We start from the raw sequence: 23621 nt of genomic DNA, 5'->3' as shown, positions 1-23621 counted from the left end.
TTAAGTGTCTGACTCTTGATTTCAGCTCAGGTCACAATCTCAAGATAGTATGAGTTCAAGCTCAGCATTGGGCTCTGCGTTGACAGTGTAGAGCCTCCTTGGGATACTCTCTCCCTGTCTCTGCTCCTCTCCCACTCATGTGTGCACACGTGTGCATGCATACATGCTCTCTCTTTCTCTCTCTCTCTGTCTCTCATGAAATTAATAAATTAAAAATATTTTTAAAATAAAATAAATAAAACTAGAAATAACATATATTTTAATTTTAAGTTAAATGAGATTGTTATAGGATACTACTTTTTCATTTTATATAAAACTCTGTAACAAAAATGTGTGCTTAAAAATACTTTGAAATATTTGGAGTAATATGGAATGTTATTTCCTCTAATGACTTACATGACAGTATAAAATCTAAAACTCTAAAGTTATAAATTGATGAAAAATGCCTGAGAATTGCCTTTATTTTTTTTTTTAATTTTTTTTTCAACGTTTATTTATTTTTGGGACAGAGAGAGACAGAGCATGAACGGGGGAGGGGCAGAGAGAGAGGGAGACACAGAATCGGAAACAGGCTCCAGGCTCTGAGCCATCAGCCCAGAGCCCGATGCGGGGCTCGAACTCACGGACCGCGAGATCATGACCTGGCTGAAGTCAGACGCTTAACCGACTGCGCCACCCAGGCGCCCCAGAGAATTGCCTTTATAAAGGCAATAGAAAACTTACTCTGATTCGTATGTAAATGCTATAATACAACGTGTAACCAATGTATAAGTTCAAGTTTTTTTTTCTAACCTCTACTCCAAGAGTTGCAAACGACCAGCTTAAAACATCCTTTTTTTTTTCATGACTAAACTCAAACCTACACAATAATAACTGTAAGAAATATTAAATTAATATTGGTTATTAAATATACACACAAAGATTAAGGTTTGCTAAAGAGTAGTCAAACTTGATTTCTATTTTTGAAAATGGAAGTATTTATATGTATATATTTGCATATTCATGAAAAACACCAATTGATCTGTTAATAGTAGATATGGGCAGTAGAGGTGTCAATGAGAACTTCATTCTTCTTCAGAACTTTTCATTAAAGCTTTTAATTATGGAAGTTAGTTCATTTCAAATCAGAAAAACAGAAAATACTGTTTAAAAATTACAATGCATTTCTTTTTTTTTCTTTTTTTTTAACATTCATTTATTTTTGAGAGACTGAGAGAGACAGAGCATGAGCGGGGGAGGGGCAGAGAAAGAGAGAATGAGACAGGTATCTGAAGCAGGCTCCAGGTTTTGAGCTGTCAGCACAGAGCCCAATGCGGGGCTAGAACCCATGACCATGAGATCATGACCTGAGTCAAAGTCAGTGGCTCAACCGACTGAGCCACCCAGGTCCCCCTACAATGCATTTCTAACAGGGACAGGAGAGATGTCCAAACTTAAAAAGATTTAAAAAAAAGAAAAGCAATATAAAGTTGAGAGAAATCAGGTTACATTTTTGACATCTTATTTCTAAAATATTAAGTCAATTTTTGCTTACGAGCTCAACTTAGGACCATCTATTACCATCTCAGAAATAGATAAATCGTAAAATATAAGGTATAGATAAACATCTGAGGTTCTGGAGAATTAATAAACGTTGTGAAATTGTTATGTGTAGTTCTGGTAGAAGTAGTTCACTTTTGTTTCTGTTTGCTTTATTTTCTTTTTTCCTCTTCTTTTAAACAAACCGTGCAAATCCCCCTCTTTGCTTAACTTAGCTACACTGCAACAACTTCTTCTTCAACTACCTTATTGGTGCCATTCTTGACATTGATTCCAAGATGCAAATCTTTTCACATTTTAATAGTTCTTACTATCCCTGCCACATTCTTGTAATAGTTCCTCTTACAATAGCTGGAATCGGGAGATGTAGTGACTATCACTGCCCATGAGTAGACTTTGCAAGGTAGTGCATTCAACAGTAAATTATTACCCATCATTGATTGAAAACCTTAATCTGATTTCCACCTTAATTACTGCCTTTGTCATTTATTCTTATATACAAGCTGAATTAGTAATGGCCTAAAGTCCAACATTTTTTTTTTTTAATAATTGCACTGGAACTAAAAAAATAAGTAAACATTAAAAATTTTAATAAATAAATAATTACACTGGAAGATGTATGTCATGTATGCATACGTGGTCTTGGATCAGATTTTATTTCAAAAAGTGTCCTAATTTTTTGCATATAAATGGATGTTTTAACATTTTATTTTCCAGTTATTTTACATTCACATAAAATTAAAATCCACTGGTATTTCTAACAATGTGTAAATTCATTTTTTCAGACATTATTATTTGCAAAAAAATGTCAATACTGAAAAATATATAAGTACAGACTGAGCTAGTAGCTCTGAGTGCCTTTCATTACCCACAGAGCAAATGATCATCAAGATGTTACAGAAGCTGGTCTGGATCGCCCGGCAGAAGAAGCAAGAGGCACTCAGAGATCTTGGAAGGAAGGAGGTTTATTTTACACCGGTGGGCTCAGTGGAGATCATTCTCCAGAGATCTGAGCCCCGAATGCAGGTGGGCAGGGTAATTAACAGCGTCATCTTCCACCTTCCAGGCAGCTTTCACATGCACTTCACAAACAGGGCAGGAAGAACCCTGAAGAGGAGTTTCTAAGGTAGAAACTAGAGCTTGTTTTAGTCCCTTAGGCCATTTTATGGTGCAGAACTTTACTTATTTTCCCAACGGTAGTAATTTGGTGCTTGAGGCAAGAAGGGTGGGAACAAGAATCTGGAAGGGAAGTCTTCAGGCAGGGACTGAAATTCCCTTATCAGTCCTGTTGGCCATCATATAACAAATTTTTTCCTAACACAGAGAAAAGGGTATTTCTATGTGAATTGATAGTATATGAGTTCAAAGGTATTTTATGAAATAAGTTTTCCAAGATTTGGGATTCCAAATTCTAACTCTGTTGATTAGTCTGTATTATTGCTAAGAATCCTAAAGAAGACTGGCTAAACTTAGTTATTCCCTTAAGACTTTTATCCTAGTAAAGTAGTTTTAGTGACTATTGCAAGTGAACTTTGCAAAATGAAATTATGCAAAAAATCTCTACAACTTGCAGCAGATATAAGTGAAGGATATTTGATTTCAGTAATCATCCATTCCAATACATCAAAACCGCACGCAAATTCAACAGTCAGTATTATTTCATCTACCAACCTAGTTTTTATTTATTTTAATACATGTTTGTGTACAAGGAAATGTGCTAGACAATAGAAGACTTAAAATACATAAGTTACGATGTTTGTAATGATGAATAGGGATAATATTCAATACTATTTAATGAGTATGTACAATGTACCAAATGCCTTGGTAAAAAATTGTTTGAATTGACTCATGTAATTTTCAAAATACTTCTATAATCCCTATTTTGTGGAGGTTAGGTAACTTGCCCAAGTTTAAGGACCGACCATGTCCTTGGTGGAATCAGGTGTGCACTAAGGACTACCTGCTGCAGAGACCGGCCAGCCTCTATTTAGGAAAATGCAAGAGGAATTTGACAATGTGTTACAGATCCTAAATGGCTTTCATGTATCAACAAATGTTATATGATATGCAAGGCATCCATTTTTATGCCCACCCTTAAAAATTAGAGAATAGACAAAAGAGATGAGACACTGATTTCATTTTACTTATTTAAAGTAAACAGCTACCATTTTGAAAGAACCACACCTATAACCTGAATTTTCTGAAATCAGATCCAAAATTCTCTGTACTACGTTATACTGTGTCTATTCAAAGCAAAATTTTCCTTCCTATAACACTATGATAAAAATCATTTTTCATTTTCTAGCCCCTGAATCAACATTTTTGAGGGTCATATTTGACACTGAATGAGTGTATTGGGACTTCATCATCAAACCACCAGGGACCAGTCACAAACTTTTATTTGAAGACTGCAAGCAAGAATGTGAATTCATTACTTATATGTCTATGCTTACATTATCCATCTACTATTATTTATTACATTGATGCAGTCATCATTAGCAAGCCCTTTGCGTGGTGGACATTCTACAATCAAACCTTTGTTGAAATAATTAATAAATTATTATGTATTTCAGTTGTGCCTGCAACAGAAGCTCACTTTTACATAAATTAAAACAAAAGGGAAAACTAACCTTTATTGCTTTTCAATTTACTAATTCTAGGCACTCTAACCCTATGTGTAACACAGCCATCATAAGTTACCCATTCATTACAAAAAGTTCAAGTAATTAGGACATGCAAATTGTCTTTTTGTTTTGCTTAGAAAACGTAGGTATCTTTTTCACAAAATTATTTCTGTGTTTATAATAACTGTGATGGCATTCCTGTTTCTTTTCTAAAGTCACATAATTTGTAAAAATTATCTCTAATTTCAACCAGAACATTCAACCAGAATATATTAATTGCTATTGATTGAAGCACTGCTTTTAATATGTAATATTCCTCTAATGGGCAATAATTTGCCTCTTACTCTAGACAATCTATTTTTATAAATCAGTTTTATTGAGGTAAAATTTTAACAGAATAAAATACACCCATTTTCAATACACATTTGAATTAGTTCTGACTCATGTGTTAACACCCATGTGATCAAAACATTTCAGGGGCGCCTGGGTGGCGCAGTCGGTTAAGCGTCCGACTTCAGCCAGGTCACGATCTCGCGGTCCGTGAGTTCGAGCCCCACATCAGGCTCTGGGCTGATGGCTCGGAGCCTGGAGCCTGCTTCCGATTCTGTGTCTCCCTCTCTCTCTGCCCCTCCCCCGTTCATGCTCTGTCTCTCTCTGTCCCAAAAATAAATAAACGTTGAAAAAAAAAATTAAAAAAAAACAAAAACAAAAACATTTCATTATCCTAAAATATTCCTTTGTGTCCCATCTATGTGTATCTGCCCTATCCACTGACTGAACAATCATTTGGAATGCTTTCTATTTTTCACTACAGATTAGATTTACCTTTTCTTAAAATTTTGGGTAATATGAATAAGGGTACTATGAATATATTTGTACAGGACCCCATGTTGACAAGGGTTTTTAATTCTTGTGGTCAATTACCTAGGAAATGAATAACTGGGGTATACAAATCACTTATTTTTTTTCAGATTATTACCTAAAAATAAGAGTCAAATCGTTTTCTAAAGTGTTTATACAATTTTATATTCCCACTAACAATCCATAGAATACTGTGCTCCACACCATTGACAAGGTATAGTCAACTTTTTAACTTTAACTATTGACTGTGAAATGCTATTTCATTGTGGTTATAAGCTATATTTCCCCAATGACTTCTACTATTGAATATATTATCTTTTTCTTTTATTACAATCCATATATCTTTTCTCTTGAAGTGTCTGCTCAAATCTCTTTCTTTCTTCTTTCTTTTTGAGTTGGGTTGTTTGTCTTCTTATTATGGAGTTGTCAGTTAATTATACATTCAGGATAAAAATCCTTTGTCAGATACTTATTTGCAAATATTTTTACCAGCCTGAGGTTTGACATTTTATTTTTTAACAAAATGTTTTCTTTGTAGCACATATTTGCAAAATATCTGTTCAAAGCTGTTCCCATTTTTACATGGTTGTTTGCTTTCTTACTATGGATCTATAAAAGTTTTCCTTTATGGGTATCAATCACTGATTGGATATATTGAAAATATCTTATCTTACTCTGTAACTTTCATTTTTATTTTCTAAACAGTGTCTTTCAAATAGCAATCTTTGTTAATTTGATAAATTCTAATACTGTTTTTTTCTTTGGCGGTCATGCTCTTTGCATCTTAGGTAAAGAATCATTTCCCCCTGTGGGTTTATGAAGATTTGTTCCCATGTTTTCTTGCAGAATTTAGGATTTTTAAATTTAAGTCTATGATCCATTCTCAGATAATTATTGTATATACTGTGAAAGAAGGTGTGATGGTTCATTTCACATGTCAACTTGACTGGGCCATGGAGTATCTGGATTAAAGATCATTTCTGGGTGTGACTGTAAGATTAGCATTTGAATCAATGAATTTAGTAAATTATTCTCCCCAGAATGGGCACCATTAATCCATTGAAGGTCTAAATAAAACAAAAAAAGGGAGGAAGGGAGGATTCACCCTTCTTGCTTGCCTGCTTGAGCTGGTACATCAGCCATTCCTGACCTTGAACTAAGATTTATACCATTGGCTTCCTTGGTTCTCAGGTCTTCAGACTTTTGACTGGAATTACAAAAAATGCTTTCCTGGGTCTCCAGCTTGCAGACAGCAGATTATGGGACCTGTTAGACTCATTAATTGCATGAGCATTCAGTCTTTTATTAGTTAAATATGATATTAACTTTATATTTTTCATGGATATTATTTATCACATAAATGAAATTTCCTTCCCTAATTTCTGAAAGTGTTTTTGTTTGTTTTTATCAGCAACAAGTGTTGAATTTGGGGAAATTATGTTTGTGCACGTATTGAGATGATCATATGATTCTCCCCTTACTCTATGATTTTGGGAATGCACACTAACTGATTTTAACATGTTAAACTAACTTTGATTTCCTGAAATAAACATCAGTTAATGATTATGAACTTTTTTTTAGATAGATTTTACTTGCTAGCATTTTGTTAAGGATTTCTCTTTAGGAAAACAGGCTTAATTACTTTATGTAAGATAGTGCTCAGAAAGATACATATATCATTTTAAACAGTTAAATGAGTTCCAATTGAAAAAAGCAATATATATTTCTGTATGTAAAAATAATAGTAAACTCTACTAAAAAAACATATCAATTTTCAGTATGTAGTGGGTGATGAGGGAGTGTGGGGCAAGCTGAGGGCAAAATACAGCTGAAACACCACTTCCCCCCCTCCCAGGTGGAATATGTATGATATTCCTTGGACACCCATGGCTACCCAAAGAACAAGGGAAGGGGATTTAAGTACTTGCCATGGTGATGTGGGAAACTAATGCAAATGAGAAATTAAATTCCCTTACTGCCTATAGTCCTTTGACAAGTCCTTGAAACCAGCAGGGTGACCTCCTACTAGGAGCTCAGCTGTCTCAGATGAGGACACTTTTGCTAGGGGCAAAAGAGAACCCTAGTTTAACATTATCCAAACCTCACGGATCCTGTAAGTCTACTTCTTTTATCTCAACTTCCCCAAGATATATGCTGGCAATCATACTCCAAGCTTATGGCCCCCCCAACATACATTTAAAGGGTCTCATGGCTGAGGTTTTACTAAATGGTAATAAATGGCATTTCCCTAGCAACAGCTAGTATCTTCAAGGTTCTGGAAACCTTGCTTCCAAAATTCCTTTGAGACTTAGTCTATCTCTGACCCCCTCCCAACCTGAGGGTGTATAATGAGTTATCTGTCACAACCCCATTGCAGCTCTTCCTGCCCATGGGTCCTGTCCCTGTGCTTTAGTAAAATCACCTTTTTGCACCAAAGACATCTTCAAGAATTCTTTCTTGGCCATCGGCTCCAGACCACCCCACCATCACCCCAAAACTTCATCAGTGGGAACTGCTTTTATCTATTAAATAATAATCTAAACTTTTGGGTATCCTAGTAATCATCTGCTCTGTCAAGTCAGGTGCTATGTATGCTATTCAATTTATTACTTTTTTTATTTTAAGTTCTATGTTATTGTATTAAGGTATCATGGCCCAACTATGTCTGTAGGAGTAAAACTACAAACCTATGAATAGAAGATAACCTATTCATAGCATAGCCTTTATCTTCCTAAAGAATGCCTTCATCCCTGACAGTAATCTTAGAAAAACTGTTTTGTCTTTTAAAATAAATAAGGAGCTTGAGAGTAAGAATGTAGGCACTAGTTCAATTGGAAAATAAAAATCTATCTCTTGCTTCAACCATGGAAATTCTGAAATTTTTAGAGTCAGCTCTGGGATTCTGGGTTTGACAATGAAGCATACATCTTGAAGAGGCTGATATAAATCAAGGGACATGAAAAATTGAATTTAACCACTGGGCCAGTGTATAAATATAACAAAAGTACAAATATACTAAGATACAAAATGACATAGCCAATTAAAGCCAACTATTATGATACTCAAGCTTATATTCTTTCAGCTGTTTTGTTTCTTTTAATATCCACATGTAATTATATGTAATTATAATTTTTCTCCTTTAATATTTAATGACATATTCTGAAAAGTTCCAGCTTTTTTGAAGCCAATAATAGCTCATCTTTATGCAGTTTAGGATACATACCATGCTCAGAAATGCTATATATATTACCTAATTTTAATCTCATATACAATTTACAAAGTAGGTATTTTTTTTTTCATAGATAAAAAGACTGAAAGACTAGCTCACACCAGTAAGGAAGTGAGGAGTCTCACACCAGGCCCATATCTTGCATGCTAGTTCAGGCCTAACCATAGGTAATTACCAACATTTTGCTTGGGAGGTGTCAGGGGGGAAGCTGGCCCCCACTCTATCCCACCCACCAGTTTACTACACAGCAGGTGCATTGTAGTCTCTCAGAGGATTGCAGTCAAGGACTCAGCCTCACCTCCAGAGCTCTCCTCATCTGCATATTTGCATGTCCAAATTAAGTGCTTCTTTTCAGAGGTCTTTTTACTGGGGCCTTTGACTAAGATAATTTTCTCCACTCTCATTCAGTATATTTCCACTTCCACTCCAGACCCTATTTCTTCTGACTTCTGCGTCCATAAAATGGTAGGAGCCTCTTGGTCAGGCTCCAGCAGCAATGTGATGATTTCTGCATCTTTGCTGATCCCGTATTTGCTTTCAAATTACCTCTAACATAGGAACACACAGAAATTTACTTCCTTCGTGTATCACGTCAATACTCTTTAAATTCAATTCATTTCTCTGCCCTTGTGATCACCCAGTGTCAGATTTTTACCAGCTACTACAACTTTTACCAGCTGCTACTACCAACAATAGCCACCTCGTTCTCTTGAGTGTGCTTGTGTCCATAACTGACTTCACAAATAAGAAATATATAAGACTAGATGATATTTAATTGAGTATGAGATCATAATTAATGAATAGAGGAAGCAATAATATATATTCACACGTAGTATATATACATTAATAATATCTATCATAAATACAACACATATTCTATAATATAATAGTTTAATATCATCATTGATATTGGCAAATGAACTATCTAATAATTAGATCCTGAAGTCAGTTAAAAAAAGTAGACAAATTGAAGGTTTTTGGTGGGGGGTGGGGGGCAGAGCGTGGGTGGTAAGACAAAGGAAGCTGGTTGTTTTGGAGTGAGATTAACCACAGACATTTTTGACGTATAATACAAATATAAAAATAAATGGTTTACCTAAACATAAGTAAGAAATATGTAATTACTAGATTATATATATATATATATATAGTTTAAAAACATTTAAAATTAAAAACAACTCTCTTAATAAGCTATTCCATTTTATTTAAAGTGAAAGCTATAATGGGCCATATTGTTAATCATTTTATACTCAGGAGGTATGACAGTTTGGCCAAAGGTTAATGTAGACTAAAGTAATAACCTATCCTACATTTACCGAAAAGGAGAACTTTAAAAAAGCCCTTTGACTGTAATTGACATTTTTGACAGTGTAAGTGAAGAGGTCAAGAATTAAATTGGCCATAAAATAACCCAAGCATTCTTGTTTCTAGCAAATTTCACTAAATTTGGGGGAGGTGTTATTGAAGAACAGAGTTCATTGGAGAATCATGGAAGAATAATACTATACTGATAAAATTTTCTTAAATGTATATGATTAGGTTAAATAAGCATAAATAAGTAAAGATTTTATACTACTTCATATTAATAAAAAGATGAGAATGAAGACAAATAAAAATTCACTTTATCAAACAGCCCTCACAATGTGAGATTTTTCCTACCAAGAAAGCAAATCATATCACTATCCAAGAATACACTGTGACAAGTTCATCAAAACTACTAATTTCTTTTCTCAATAAGGAGCAGATCAGGGCTACTCAGGCATTCGAAACTCACGTTAGTGTCTCTATAAAGCTCAAATCCACTGACAAGGAGTAGGGAGTCAATGCCTAACAATTGTCAGAACTATCATTGCAATCAGGAAATTATATAACTATATAATTCTCTCCCAGAGGAAAGTTTTCTTTACATGAAGAACTAAGGGGGTTTCTTACATAACATTAGGAAGTTTGAGCCTTGTGCAGGATGTATGGTCTCAGAGAATGATGGAGAGGAATAATTTCAGTTCTTGAACATACAAGCGGGGGTGAAATTGGTAGGAGTAGGGGCCAAAAGTAGAGTATAGATCTTGTCCAAGCCTCTTTGAACCCAGTTGGACATATGGATTCAGTTCTACATACTACTTATTAGGAGATATTAGTAAAGTGGCATACACCAAACTGAGAATATCCAGCAATGCAAAGTCCAGAACATTTTTATTACATTTACTATGTATAACATTTGTAGGTAAAACTTGATAAAAATCCTCACATTTTTTTTTTCCTTCTGGAGTCCTTAATCTACAAAGTATACTGTTTTACCACTTCTCTTAAGCCTCTACACTTTGCCGTATTTTAGGAGAAAAACCTCATTCTCCTCCTGCCTTTGATGAGATTTTACAATTGTAGAAAGCCAAAAGGGGACCTGAGGCATGTCATTTGTATTAAAGGACTTACTTTAGTTGGAGGGAAGGCAGCTAATATGTCAGGAGAGGAAGATGTTTAGATGTGTGCAGAGACCGGAATCCCTCATATCTTTGGTTCCATAAACTAGGTTTATGCAAATTAAGGGTTTTTTTTTTTTTTTGTAATTTTGGAGTTTTGAGAGGTTTGAGTATCTATTGGGATGAGGAAGGAAAAGGGGGTGGAAATTGAGTAAAGTGTGAGATAGATGTTACAAAAAATAGGAGATCAAAGTAAATGACAAGTATAGTAGGATCACCAAACACTTTTGATAGTTTGTTGAAGCTGGTAATCACTAATTTAGAGTAGAAGCAATTTGCCTCATGTGTTACTTTCTCTAGGTGTTTTCTCATCTTCTTAGTAAATTCCCCAGATGACATACCAACTGAGTATTAAAGTATTGGTTCAAATTGACTTTTTAAGTTCCTAGTCCATGTGTTTAACCACTCTGCACTAAAATATATGTGTCTAAACATATACTTAGAAGCTACAGCCTTTATAATGAAGAGTATTATAAAAGTATATTAGTTGTGGGACGCCTGCGTGGCTTAGTCAGTTGAGCGTCCGACTTCAGCTCAGGTCATGATCTCGCAGTCCATGAGTTTGAGCCCCACATCTGGCTGTGTGCTGACAGCCCAGGGCCTGAAGCCTGCTTTGGATTCTGTGTTTCCCTCTCTCTGCCCCTCCCCTGATCATGCTCTGTCTCTCTCTTTCTCTCAAAAATAAACATTAAAAAAAATTAAAGAAATAAATAAAAGTATGTTAGTCATATATAAATAAAATAATTCTAGATACATTTAAAATCCTCATTACCTTCTTTTATATATTTTAAATACTGAAAGTGCTAAAACTATTTTATAATCCTTACCTTTATGGTTTAAGTTTTTTTTTTTTGTGGAGTTACAGTAAAATTATGGAGACACCTGAAGCCTCTGCACCAAAGACAATGCCTGCAAAAGCTCACTATTGAAATGGAGTGATAAGTTGCAAGGAAAGGAAAAAAGGAAAGGAAAGGAAAGGAAAAGGAAAGGAAAGGAAAGGCAGAGAGAGAGAGAGAGAGGGAAAGAAAAAAAGAAAGAAAGAGAGGGAGGGAGGGAGAGAGGGAGGAAGGAAGAAAGCAATGAAGAAAAAAAGAAATTGAAGATCAATTAGCATCTCTTTGTCTCTACCTTCTTGCAGAAGACATGTTGGAGATAGAGTTTGAGAATTACCTACCTTTTTTTTCTTAACATGTTTTGTACAGCAAGTAAGAAAAAGAATGACCTGGATGCCATTGTGAACCATTTTTTTTTCTTTCTTTAATACAAAGCTAACTGAGACAAACTATGATTTATATAAAAATGCTAAGAACTTGTGAATCACAAATTATACAAAAATTCCAGGTAAATTCGAAGCTCTTTAAATATGAAACTTATGGAGGGTGAAAAAAATTTCTAAGTTTTAGAGAACTGTTGAGTAGAGGAGGGATTCATAAAAATGGAAACACCAAGGCCAGTTTCCAAAAGCCAATAGGGACTCAAGTTAACAAAAAACCCAAAACTATCTACTAATTATAACTCTACAAGAAGTAAACTGTTTTTCAATATCCCAGCTAAACAGAAAAACTGGCTGGAAGCTTTAAAGTAGATAACTGCTTTAGATGGAAGATTGGAATAGAAAATTAGCACTAATACTCCATGCCATTCTAAGCTGATTTTTTTCAGTAATGAGTACTGATTATGAAGTATCAATATCTGTGTAGGGTATAGAAAAACTTCAAGAGAAAAAGACTCATAGCAGGGAAACCAACAAAAAATGCTATTTGTTACTAAAGTTAATTATTAAGCCATTAAAACTAATCATTTTCTCTGATTTTGAATTCTGAATTGTGATGACAGCTTTGTGAAAATCAGTTATAATAGTTTATTATTGATGGTTTGAACTCCCAACTATAAAAGGCTCAGAAGACAGCTAATGGCTCAGATCATATGAATTTGTAGAGAAAATTAAATATAATACTTAATGAAGCATGAAAGCTATTAGTGCTATTACCTATAAACACTTGCAGAAAATAAAAAGGAGGATTAGGTGTGTTTATCCAAACCCTCAAGTGACATATAGCAAGGTCAACTGCAAAAGATGAAAAAATATTAGAATGTTGTGAACAGATGGCAACAGCCTTGAATTTTAAAAAGAAACAATCCCTAAAAAGAAAGAAATATACCTCTATTTTAGGGTGTTCTTTTCACAGAGAGTATATACTCAAAGATTACTATAAAAATTGCCATAATTTCAGATGCTAAGAATAAGTACAGTATTATGACTGTAATTTTACCTTGGGTCACTTTAAACTTTTTAATAATTAAAGAAGTTAAAATGGATAATATATTAAGATTCTCCTAGGAAACAAAACCAATAGGAGATATACATATAACTCCTATTTATAAATAAATGAACATAAGAATTGGCTCACATGATTATGGAGACAGAAGTCATTCTATCTGCCATCTGTGAGCTGAAGAACCAAGAAAGCCAGTGGTATAATTCAGTCTAAGTCCAAAGGCTTTGAGCCAAGGGTGCCAATGTCTAAAGGTAGGAGAAGGTCTCCATTCAGAGCACAAATTTGCCCTTCTACTGCCTTTTTGTTCTATGCAAGCCCTCAATGGCTTATATCATGCCCACCCACAATGGTGAGGGCCACCTTCTTTACTCAGTCTACTAATTCAAATGTGAATCTCTTCCAGAAACGCCATCACAGACATACCTAGAAATAATGCTTTACCAGCTATCTGGGACCCCCTATATCCCAGTAAAGTTGACACATAAAATTGACAATCACAGGCAGCATAAGTCAGAGTACAGACTTTTAATTTGGATTAATTTATATTGAATTCATGTCCTGGTACTTACTACCTGGGTGACACTGAGCAATTAAGTACATCTCAAGAGATCACTTTTATACAATGATGATAAATTTTATAAAATAAGTATAATGTATTTGGAAGAGACCACAAAGAGACTATATAATTCATCTTATCAATAAATAAGAGGTAAGTTTCATCTTTATTGGAAACTCTAAATAGTTGATAATGATAGCCCAGAAAATTATATGAAAATTTTGAGTCACTATTATGATCTACCAGTGAAAAATGTATTATCAATTAACAGTGACTGCTCTGGATACAGAATGGGGAGATTCAAGTCACATGGATTTATTAACTCCAATCTTTTATAAAAGCCCCCCCTTTCAAACTTCTTTTCTATCTTTCAAAATAAAAAACTGAAACCTAAAGATATCAAATGTCTGATAAAAATATAGAACCACCTGCTAGTCTTTTTGTTATTATTGTATTTTATTCCTTTTCTTTTGCTACTTGGATTCTTAAAGTAATAAATGTATTTTTGTATATATTCCTCTATATAATTTTAAACTGAAAGAGCAGGTTTTATTTTTTATTATGCTAAAGTAAAAAGAGAAAAAAATATAATCATTGGGAGTTGAATATTTAAGTTTAAATCTTATATATTTAATAATAATGTCAGTGAACTACTGTAATTATAGAAAACACTATAAAAATTGAATGGAAGGAGATAAGACATAGTCAAGAGACTTGAACTTGTCCTGGTTTATTTTTTAAAACCTTTGATATTTATAACTGAAGAAGAAACATTTTCAAGTACGGCAAAATCAGATTATTTTAGTTTACTTCACATGTCATTTGAATAACTCCTTTGTGTTTGGTTTCCATTCTGACAAATCTAAAGTCACTATACCGTGCTCTGCAGATATGGTATAAGTAAAAATATATTGGTTATTTCACCTGTTACTAGAATCAGGCCATGGGTGCCTTCTCCTCTGGCCTTATTAGCAAGTACACTATCTCTTAAAATCCAATAGAAACCATTCTTCCCTAATGGCTGATTTTTGAAGAGCTAAGTGGCAATGTCTTTCAGAATTTTCCTGAATGGCAACCTCAGTTTTCCTTTTCTAATTCCACAATATTTCCTCACTTCTTAAACACACATTATTTTTTAATTTTGTTATCTCAGTCTTCCCTGTGAATCTCCTACCACATGCATTGTGTATGCAAAAGAAATCTTCCCTAGGGGAATTTTGGGGAATATTAATTTCTAATTTTCATTTTATTTTTATATAATTTTAGTAATCATATAATTTTATATTAAAAGAGAGTATTTAGTTTTAGAAAAAATGAAGTATTTTTATAAAGGGTATTGTTGCACTTTAAATTTCTCCATAATTTTTCCTGGCTATTTAGTCATTATTATTGAAACATCATCACAATGAATGACATACAATGTTATTAATGGGATTCCAATGAGAAGCATTGTAAATTAGTTACTTATTTTTTACTAAGAAGATGCTTAATAACTTACATTCTAAGCTCAACATAATTTTGGTATTCCATGTTCATATTTCTATTAGTTTCTTAGCTTTATATTTAGGCAATTTCTTTTAGATTTTGCCCTGAAGAATCATAGTATCCATCTTTAATTTATCAGAACCATTAATGTTAATACTGTATTATTTCATGTAAAATGTAAGAAATTTGCAAAAGCAGTTTTATCATGCTCTTTTCATAGTCATTTAACTGTTATATATATTATATCAACAAACATTGCAAACCGCATAATGCAATATTATAATTGTTTCTAAAATCAGCACTATATTTTTAAATAGAGAAAATCTACATCATGAACATCTCTGTATATTTACCGTTTTGGTGTCCTTTATTTCTTCTTATGGATCTGAGATTCCATCTGGTCATTTTCTTTTAGCCTAAATCACTTCATTTTACATTTTTTGCGGGCAGATTTCCTGGCAAGGAATTATCTCACTGTTTCTTTAGAATAAAAATGCTTTTATTTTGCCTTCCTTTCCAAAGGATATGTTTGTGGGATATAGAATTTTTTCTATGGCAGGATTTTCTCCCCTTTCAACACATTAAGGTTGCCATATTACTGTTTCTGTTATTCATGTTTTCTTGTAGGAATTCAGCCACTATCCTTGTATTCTTATATATCCTATGTGAGAGTCTTTTTCTCTGGTTGCTTTTAAGATTTTTATCTTTTAATCTCCGGTCTTATGCCACATGACTATGATATGGGATTTTATTTGGTTTTATTCTAGCAATGGTCTTGAAAATCTTGGATCATGGGTTGTGGCTTTTGAATAATTTTTATGTAATTAACTTTTCCCTTAGCTTTTGGGGGTCCCTTGTCTTCAACATATGCAAGACAAAATAAATACTCTTATTTCACACATTATTCACACCACATCCTCTAAGATAAACAGATTAATTATCTGGTCGATATGATTTTAACTTTTATTTACGTTCATAAATACAGACATGTTGGTTTTAAAATATTAATATTACACTAATTACTCATACTTGACACTCATCATTTAATGAAATATTATAACTATCTCTCCAGATAAATAGTCAATATCTAAGAAATATCTAAATCACTTTGTTAAATAGTGAAATTAAATCCAAACCAGGTATATAGCATAATTAATTCAACCATTCCTTTATGAATATTCAAGTGGTTTCCAGTTTGTTCCTACGTTTTAAAATTATAAGTAAAAATATGGTTGTATTTGTGTTTTATTTTATTTTTTAATATAATGTTTTGTCAAATTGGCTTACATACAACACCTAGTAGTCATCCCAACAAGTGCCCTCCTCATGCCTATCATTCATTTTCCCCACCCACCAACCCCCACAACCCTCAGTTTGTTCTCTGTATTTAAGAGTCTCTTATGACGTCCAAATGGCCAATAAACACATGAAACGATGCTCAACCTCACTCATCATCAGGGAAATATATTTATAGTTCAGAAAGACCACCGTGCTCCACACCCTAAAGACAGGAAATCTCTAAACTTGAAGGAAATTCAGCTGCATAGAATATATTTACAGAGTGGATTTAAAGTTTTGAGAAATATCTTTGGAAGGAAATAATATCTGAATAAAGACTTGATAGGTGAGTAGGAATTATCTAGGAATAATGGCTGGAGGAAACATCTAGAAAGGTACTGCTGTATGAGGAGTACAGATGGCTCATTTTTGAAAATTTGAAATGGGAGACATAAACGACACATGATAGCATCTGACTGATACCCAGAGGTCAGACCATAAAAATACCACACATGAACTTGTCCTCAAGACAATACTTTTAGCTGGTTTTTCTTCTATTTTAAATATATCAAAATTATAGTTACTTGTGTTTTCATTCTTTCTTCTTAGCCTGTGAAAAAAGGAGCATAATTCATCTCAGTTTTATTTTCCCTCAGATTACTAAGGGTAGTCTGATTTATAAAGCAGAAGGAAAATGAATGGGATTAAATACCTATTTAACGTGAAATACAACTATCGATTACAAAAATTCATTAATTAAATTAAATATTTGCCAACAGTTCGATACCCTGCTTTATTTTCAAGATTTCCTATCAAAACAGTCTCATTAAATTTTCTATGTTAATCAGAATGTTTACCATTCAATTTTGCCTAACATTACTTTGCATTTAGGTTTTGGATTCTTTTTTCATTATAATTTTGAAGCAATTAACTCACAAGGGAAAAAAGCAATTTGCAGGTTTGTATAATTGCACAGATGTTAGTCTGCTCCACTAGAAAGAAAAGAATAGCAGGATTCTAAGATTTTCCTTCAAAGGAAAAATAAAGAGACAAGAACATGCACACACTGAATTCTTCTTTGCTTTAGAATTCCTATAAATCTATTTTTAAAAGTGCATACAGTACATTGAGCTTAAAAGTGTGGTATAGAAAGTTGTTTCTGAGCTCCTGAGATTAGCCTAAGCCAGTTAGAAAACTAATTAGTATATGAGAATAAACGTAATTATAAAAGACATAATAAACCTTTGTAGATGATTTACCTTTTTCTATCCCTTACTCTTACATAAAGACAGAAAAATCAAAGATAAAGAAATATTTTCCATTCAGCTGTACCAAAGTCTAAGAACTTAAATTTGAGACAGCTTTATCAGTTGACTTTTCTTTGTTGTAAGGATTTTAGAAGTGCAGCTGTGAACACTCTTAGAAAGGTGAATATAAACTTCAATTCTTATATGGGTTTTTAATTATTCCTAACATAAATATCTCTCAAACTTGCTTTGAAACAGTGTTGTCCACAGAGTATTGTATGTTACATATGTGTGTTTTACATTAGAGAGACACTCTGTTGGATGTCTCAATTTAACATTCATTGAAATTATGTGTATGTAAAAATTAAGTAATTCTTCATTATGCATATTATTTTATTTATTCTACATATAGCATCTACTCTTAGAAAGTCTTATTGAGGGGCGCCTGGGTGGCTCATTGGGTTGAGCCTCCCACTTCGGCTCAGGTCATGATCTCACGGTCCGTGAGTTCGAGCCCCGCGTCGGGCTCTGTGCTGACAGCTCAGAGCCTGGAGCCTGTTTCGGATTCTATGTATCCCTCCCCCATTCATGCTCTGTCTCTCTCTGTCTCAAAAATAAATAAACGTTAAAAAAATTAAAAAAAAAAAAGAAAGTCCTATTGACTGCATTAGTCTGTAGACATAAAAATATCAATTCTGTTGACAAGTTTAACTAATCAGGATCACTATTACTTTATTTAAGGTATAGTTTCGAAATGCATTAGCTGAATTGCACAATCTTGTATTATGTAGTCGTTGTTAAGACATGTTCATACTTCTTTCCATCAGTGAATTCTTAATGAACTTTCCTGTTGGTCCGCCCCTATTTCATTAATGAAGTGGCTAATACATGACTTTATTCATCCTTGACAATGGCAAACCAGGATTTCCACTGGGACGCTACGAGCGGGATCTTCAAAAGTAAGGTAGGATTACTAGTGATGAAACTTTAGAAGTTTCAGAATTCAAGTTCACCCTGGATAAGCTTGGATGCTTACCTGAAGCCTATTCAAACCTTCTGAATTGTTAAAAATGAGCTGTAAATGTCAAAAAGCAGACTTTCTCATAAGATTTAATATAGTTTAACTTCTGTTCCAAACCAGGAATATCAAGAGGACAATTTATGTTGCAACCTCCTTGTGGCTCTTTTTTGAGTCTTAAATCAAAAGGTGAGAACAGAAATGCAAGGGCAGAAACAGAGAGAATCCAAATTTATTTAAATATTTGGTTTTATTTGGGTTTAAAAAAGAGATGGCAAAATTGGAAGAAAAAACATTCTATTCTTACTGAACTTTTCAAACCTAAAATGTGCCTGAGTTTAGTGTTTTCATTTAGTGAGCATATGAAATTAATGAAATTTATGTCATTAATATGTTTTCAAGATTGATTAAAAAAATCAGTCTATAAAATTGTTCTTCTACTCTCTAAGAAGCCATCCCGCCAACATGGACATTGAGCAAGCCTAGAAGCACTTACCAAAGGACTACATTCAAGCCTTATACTGAGAAGCAATGACAGACATTCAAGACCAATGTTACATCTCTATAGTTTTAGTTATAAATCTGTATAAATAGACTTTACATTTCTATATATTTTATTGCAAATGCTATTAATTAAATGGAATGCTTGGCATAGTGACTGACAATGGTAGCATAACAATTAAGGATGTAAACTTGCAGACACTTCCTTCATTTGATTCTCAAGGTTGCCATTTATTTGCTGTCTGATCTTACCACCTGACATTATCTGAGGCCCCTGGTTCCCAATCTGTAAATACTAATAATGATAACACTTCATTCATTAGTGTTGGTGACTTTAAGAGATGTGTTAATCTCTTGGCACAATGTTAAGCATAAAATGAGGATTGCTGTTTTATTATTATTGTTATTGTTATTATTTCTGTCATATGCTTCCTGAACTGTAGAAGTGGGGTTGATAAGTTTTTAGCTCCCTAACTTCAGCATACTCTATCTCATGCTTTGCGAAATACCTTTCTTTGAGAGTCATGCCATCTGTCTAGTACACTCTTCTACTTTTCTGTCATACGCTAAATTTCCAATTAGCCCCTACTCATTCATCAAGGACATAAAATTTGCTCCTTTTTATTTTTTTAATATTGCATTAGGTTTTAATTTCACATGGTTCAGTTTTCTTAATATCAATAATAGAAATTTCAATTATAAAATTAGTGTCTGAGTGGGCAGGAAACACATCTCTCTGCAAGAAAGTGTTGATGCAATAATTGTTAACATAAAGGGGAGTTTCAAGCTCTTCTGTGTAACTAAAAGTTCCCTTCCCTTCAGTGACATAAATGCAAAGCTGATCTCCTTCTTCTTTAATGAGAGAAATTGAAGCCCTGATTAAAATAGTGAAACTAAACTTGGGCTTGTGTCATGGTTGAGACAATGGGCGTGTATGAGGGCTATCATGGGTGGGGAATTTTGCTCCTTTTTATACATACATTCCTCTGGATACACGGCAAAATGTATCAACAACAGAAACCTTCCCAATTTTGAAATCACTAATATCTGAACCCAGCCTCCCATATTTTTAGGTTTCTTACTGCCTCACTCATTCTTTGGCATCTTATTTCCAAACCCTTAATTTCAGACCATCAAACTGATTAACCTACCGCAGCACTTCCCCAATACCTGAAATAATTCATGATCACAGAAAGATCACCCAAATATGTGAAATATACCAGAACCATCTATGCACTTAATGACATCTATCAATTCCACCAGCCCTTTTTTCACAATGACCACCGTTATTAATTCAATAAATTTTTGATGACTATCTACTCTAGGGCCAAGACTTCCACAGGGAAGTCTCATAGGGATGGATGAGTGCTTTCACTCTTAGAAGTGAGTGCCTGTAGTGGGAGACCTGGTTTTGACAAACCATCACACAATTAACTTACTTACACAATGTCTGAGTGTTATGAGCTATAGTCAATGGAAGTGGGAGATAATAAAATAAAACACCTATTTTTAAAGAATGTAGGCATCTTTGAGGATTTGATGCTTAAACTGAGACTTAAGGATGAGAAAATTACATAAGATAAATACGAATCGAGGGTGGGCAGAATGAGACACGTCACATGGTAGAAACAGCAGGCAGCAAGACCCTGAGATAAAAGTGTTTGTTAAAATCGGCGCCTGGGTGGCTCAGTCAGTTAAGTGTCTGACTCACAGTTTCAGCTCAGGTCATGATCTCATGGTTCATGGGTTTGAGCCTCAAACTGAGCTTTGTGTTGACAGTGTGGAGCCTGCTTGGGATTCACTTTCTCCCTCTCTCTGCTCCTCCCCCACTCACACCATCTCTGTTTCTCTCAAAATAAATTACAAAAAAAAAAAAAAACTTTAAAAAAATAACAAGGGGGCTCCTGGGTGGCTAAGGGTGTTGAGCATCTGACACGGTTTTGGCTCAGGTCATGAACTCACGGTTTCATAGGTTCAAGCCCCACATCAGGCTCTGTGCTGGCAGCGTGGAGCCTGCTTAGAACTCTGTTTCTCCTTCTCTTTCTCTGCCCCTTCCTGACTCGTGCTGTCACTGTCTCTCTCAGAATAAATAAATAAACTTTAAATTTTTTAATTAAAATAAAAAATTAAAATGAGGGGGATAGCTGGAAGGAAAGTCAGGGCCATGTCATATAAGGCACTTGTTTAAGTGAAAAAATAATCTCTACTGGATTAAAAGTCTGTAATTAAAAAAAAAAAACAAACAAAAAAATAAGAACAAAAAACCACTAATGAGTGATAAGATAAAAATACTTCCTAAGAAGATCATTCTGTCTACACTGTGTATGGATTGACAAAGGCTGGAGTGAAATCAAGATGACAAATCAGAAACCGATGGCCATACCTCAGCAGACAAGAAACAAAGTATTTGGAATGAGATATATTTTGCAGATGGAACTGAACTGGATGTGAGACTGAAGGAGTAGGTGGAATCAAGGATGATTTCCAGGTTTGTTACATGAGCAACTCAATTAAGTACTGTCAGCATTTTTTATAAAGATGGGAAAGTCAAAGGAGAAGCTCATTGTGCTTGGGGAATATCATGAGTTTCTCACATGCATGTCAGTTTCAGACCTCCACCTAGAATCTAAAAGCCCATGACTTCAACGTCTTGGGTATTCACATAGCTGCACTTCCATTTCAAATCTCCAGTGTATACTTGCTACCTCATTTTTTATTCTGCTAGTCCTGCATGATCAACATGTTCAAACTTGACCTTTTGGGTCCTATTCTTACACTCACACACTTGTGTACATATATATTTATGTGTGTATACATATATTTATTTAACTATACATTACATATTTATATATATAACTACGTGTATATAAATTTGTGTGTATGTATATTTGTATATATCTGTATATATATATGTGTGTGTGTCTATATATATGTGTCTATATATATGTGTGTGTCTATGTATATATTTGTGTATATATGTGTATGTGTGTGTGTGTGTGTGTGTGTGTGTATAAAGCATATAAAAGGAAATAGTAGAATCTGTTCCAAAACCCATAATCCACAACATGGAGATCATGACCTGAGCTGAAATCAAGAATTGGTCATTTAACCAACTGAGCCACCTGGTGCTCCACCTATCCATTTCTTATAGAAAAATAAAATTACTGTAGTTTCCTCCCTTTTGAGTCATATCAAGACTTATAACTGAGTACATAATTATTATATTTATATTCCATAGTTTTGGTTAATTAAAAAAGCTTCCTCTGAAGCTTTTTAAATTATATAAATTTAAATTGAATAATGTGATGTATTTTTCAAGATATTTTTGAGATCGTGATCATATCTCTCTCCATGAAATGGCTACTAGATATTAGAGGTGTAAATGCTAAATTGCATACACATGCCAAATGAAGTTCAGAATAAACCAATGATTCATTTATTCAGCACACAAAACCCAGATCAAGTCAGATCTAGTATCAAGGACTTGTTATTCTGATGACAAATTTAGCAAAAATACATAATGTAAATTTGTCCTTCTTGCGTTCTAGTTCTAGTTCTATGCTGGCCTTTAATTAATTTGTTATTCAACAAAAATACAGTGAATGGTTATATCCAGCAGGTACTGCAAAAAATGCTGGAGATTTATAACTGGAAAAACACATGCTATGAACTCAAAGAGTCTGTTATTTTTATTTCATGAGCCATGACAAGTTATTTAACATTTCTGAATCAGTGTCTTAAATTTTAAAATACAGATAGAAAATAATACTGTTTTATATATTGAGTATATGCAAGTGTGTGTGTGTGTGTGTGTGTGTGTGTGTGTGTGTAAGAGAGAGGGGTAGGAAGATAAAGAGAAGGATAGAGAAAGTGAGGGAGAGAGAGGGAAAGATTTTTGTTATGAAGGTGGGAGATTTAGGTATAGTAATGCTATGATCTCTGCATTTAGACTGCACGTGCTATTTTATTTCTGCTCCACAAGTGTAATCTTTGACAACAGATATCATAATAGCAAACATTTAGATTGTGCTTACTGGGTTCCAGACAGTGTTCTAAGTTGTACATTTATATTAACTCAGTAACCTTCATAACATCCTTGGTTGTTATGCATTATTGTATCCCCATTCTATGGCTGAGAAAATTAAGTATGGGAGGTTTAAGTAATGTCCACATTTAAGAAATTGACACAAAACAGAGCTGGCTTTCTAGTTCAGGCAGTTTGACTTTAGATTTATAACCACCTTTTTTTTCATGTTTCATGTTTTTTTATCATAAAAAATATAGGTATTATGCCATATTTTTTATTTTTTATTTTAAATATTGGTCTTGACTTGAAAGTGTTTGAAAAATACTATCTAAATACTTCTGTACAATTTCTTAATGAACTGGATCTTAAAAGATATTTGAGTTATGAATTATTTTAGGAATAATGGTTAACTAAACCATTAATTATATTTTCCATGATTATATACATACACACACACACACACACACACACATATATATATATATATATAATTGAAT

Source organism: Lynx canadensis, chromosome B1 (assembly GCF_007474595.2).
Source record: "Lynx canadensis isolate LIC74 chromosome B1, mLynCan4.pri.v2, whole genome shotgun sequence".
NCBI classification, from domain to species: domain Eukaryota; kingdom Metazoa; phylum Chordata; class Mammalia; order Carnivora; family Felidae; genus Lynx; species Lynx canadensis.
The sequence above is the reverse complement of the archived record's forward strand: the minus strand, read 5'-3'. Positions refer to the sequence as shown.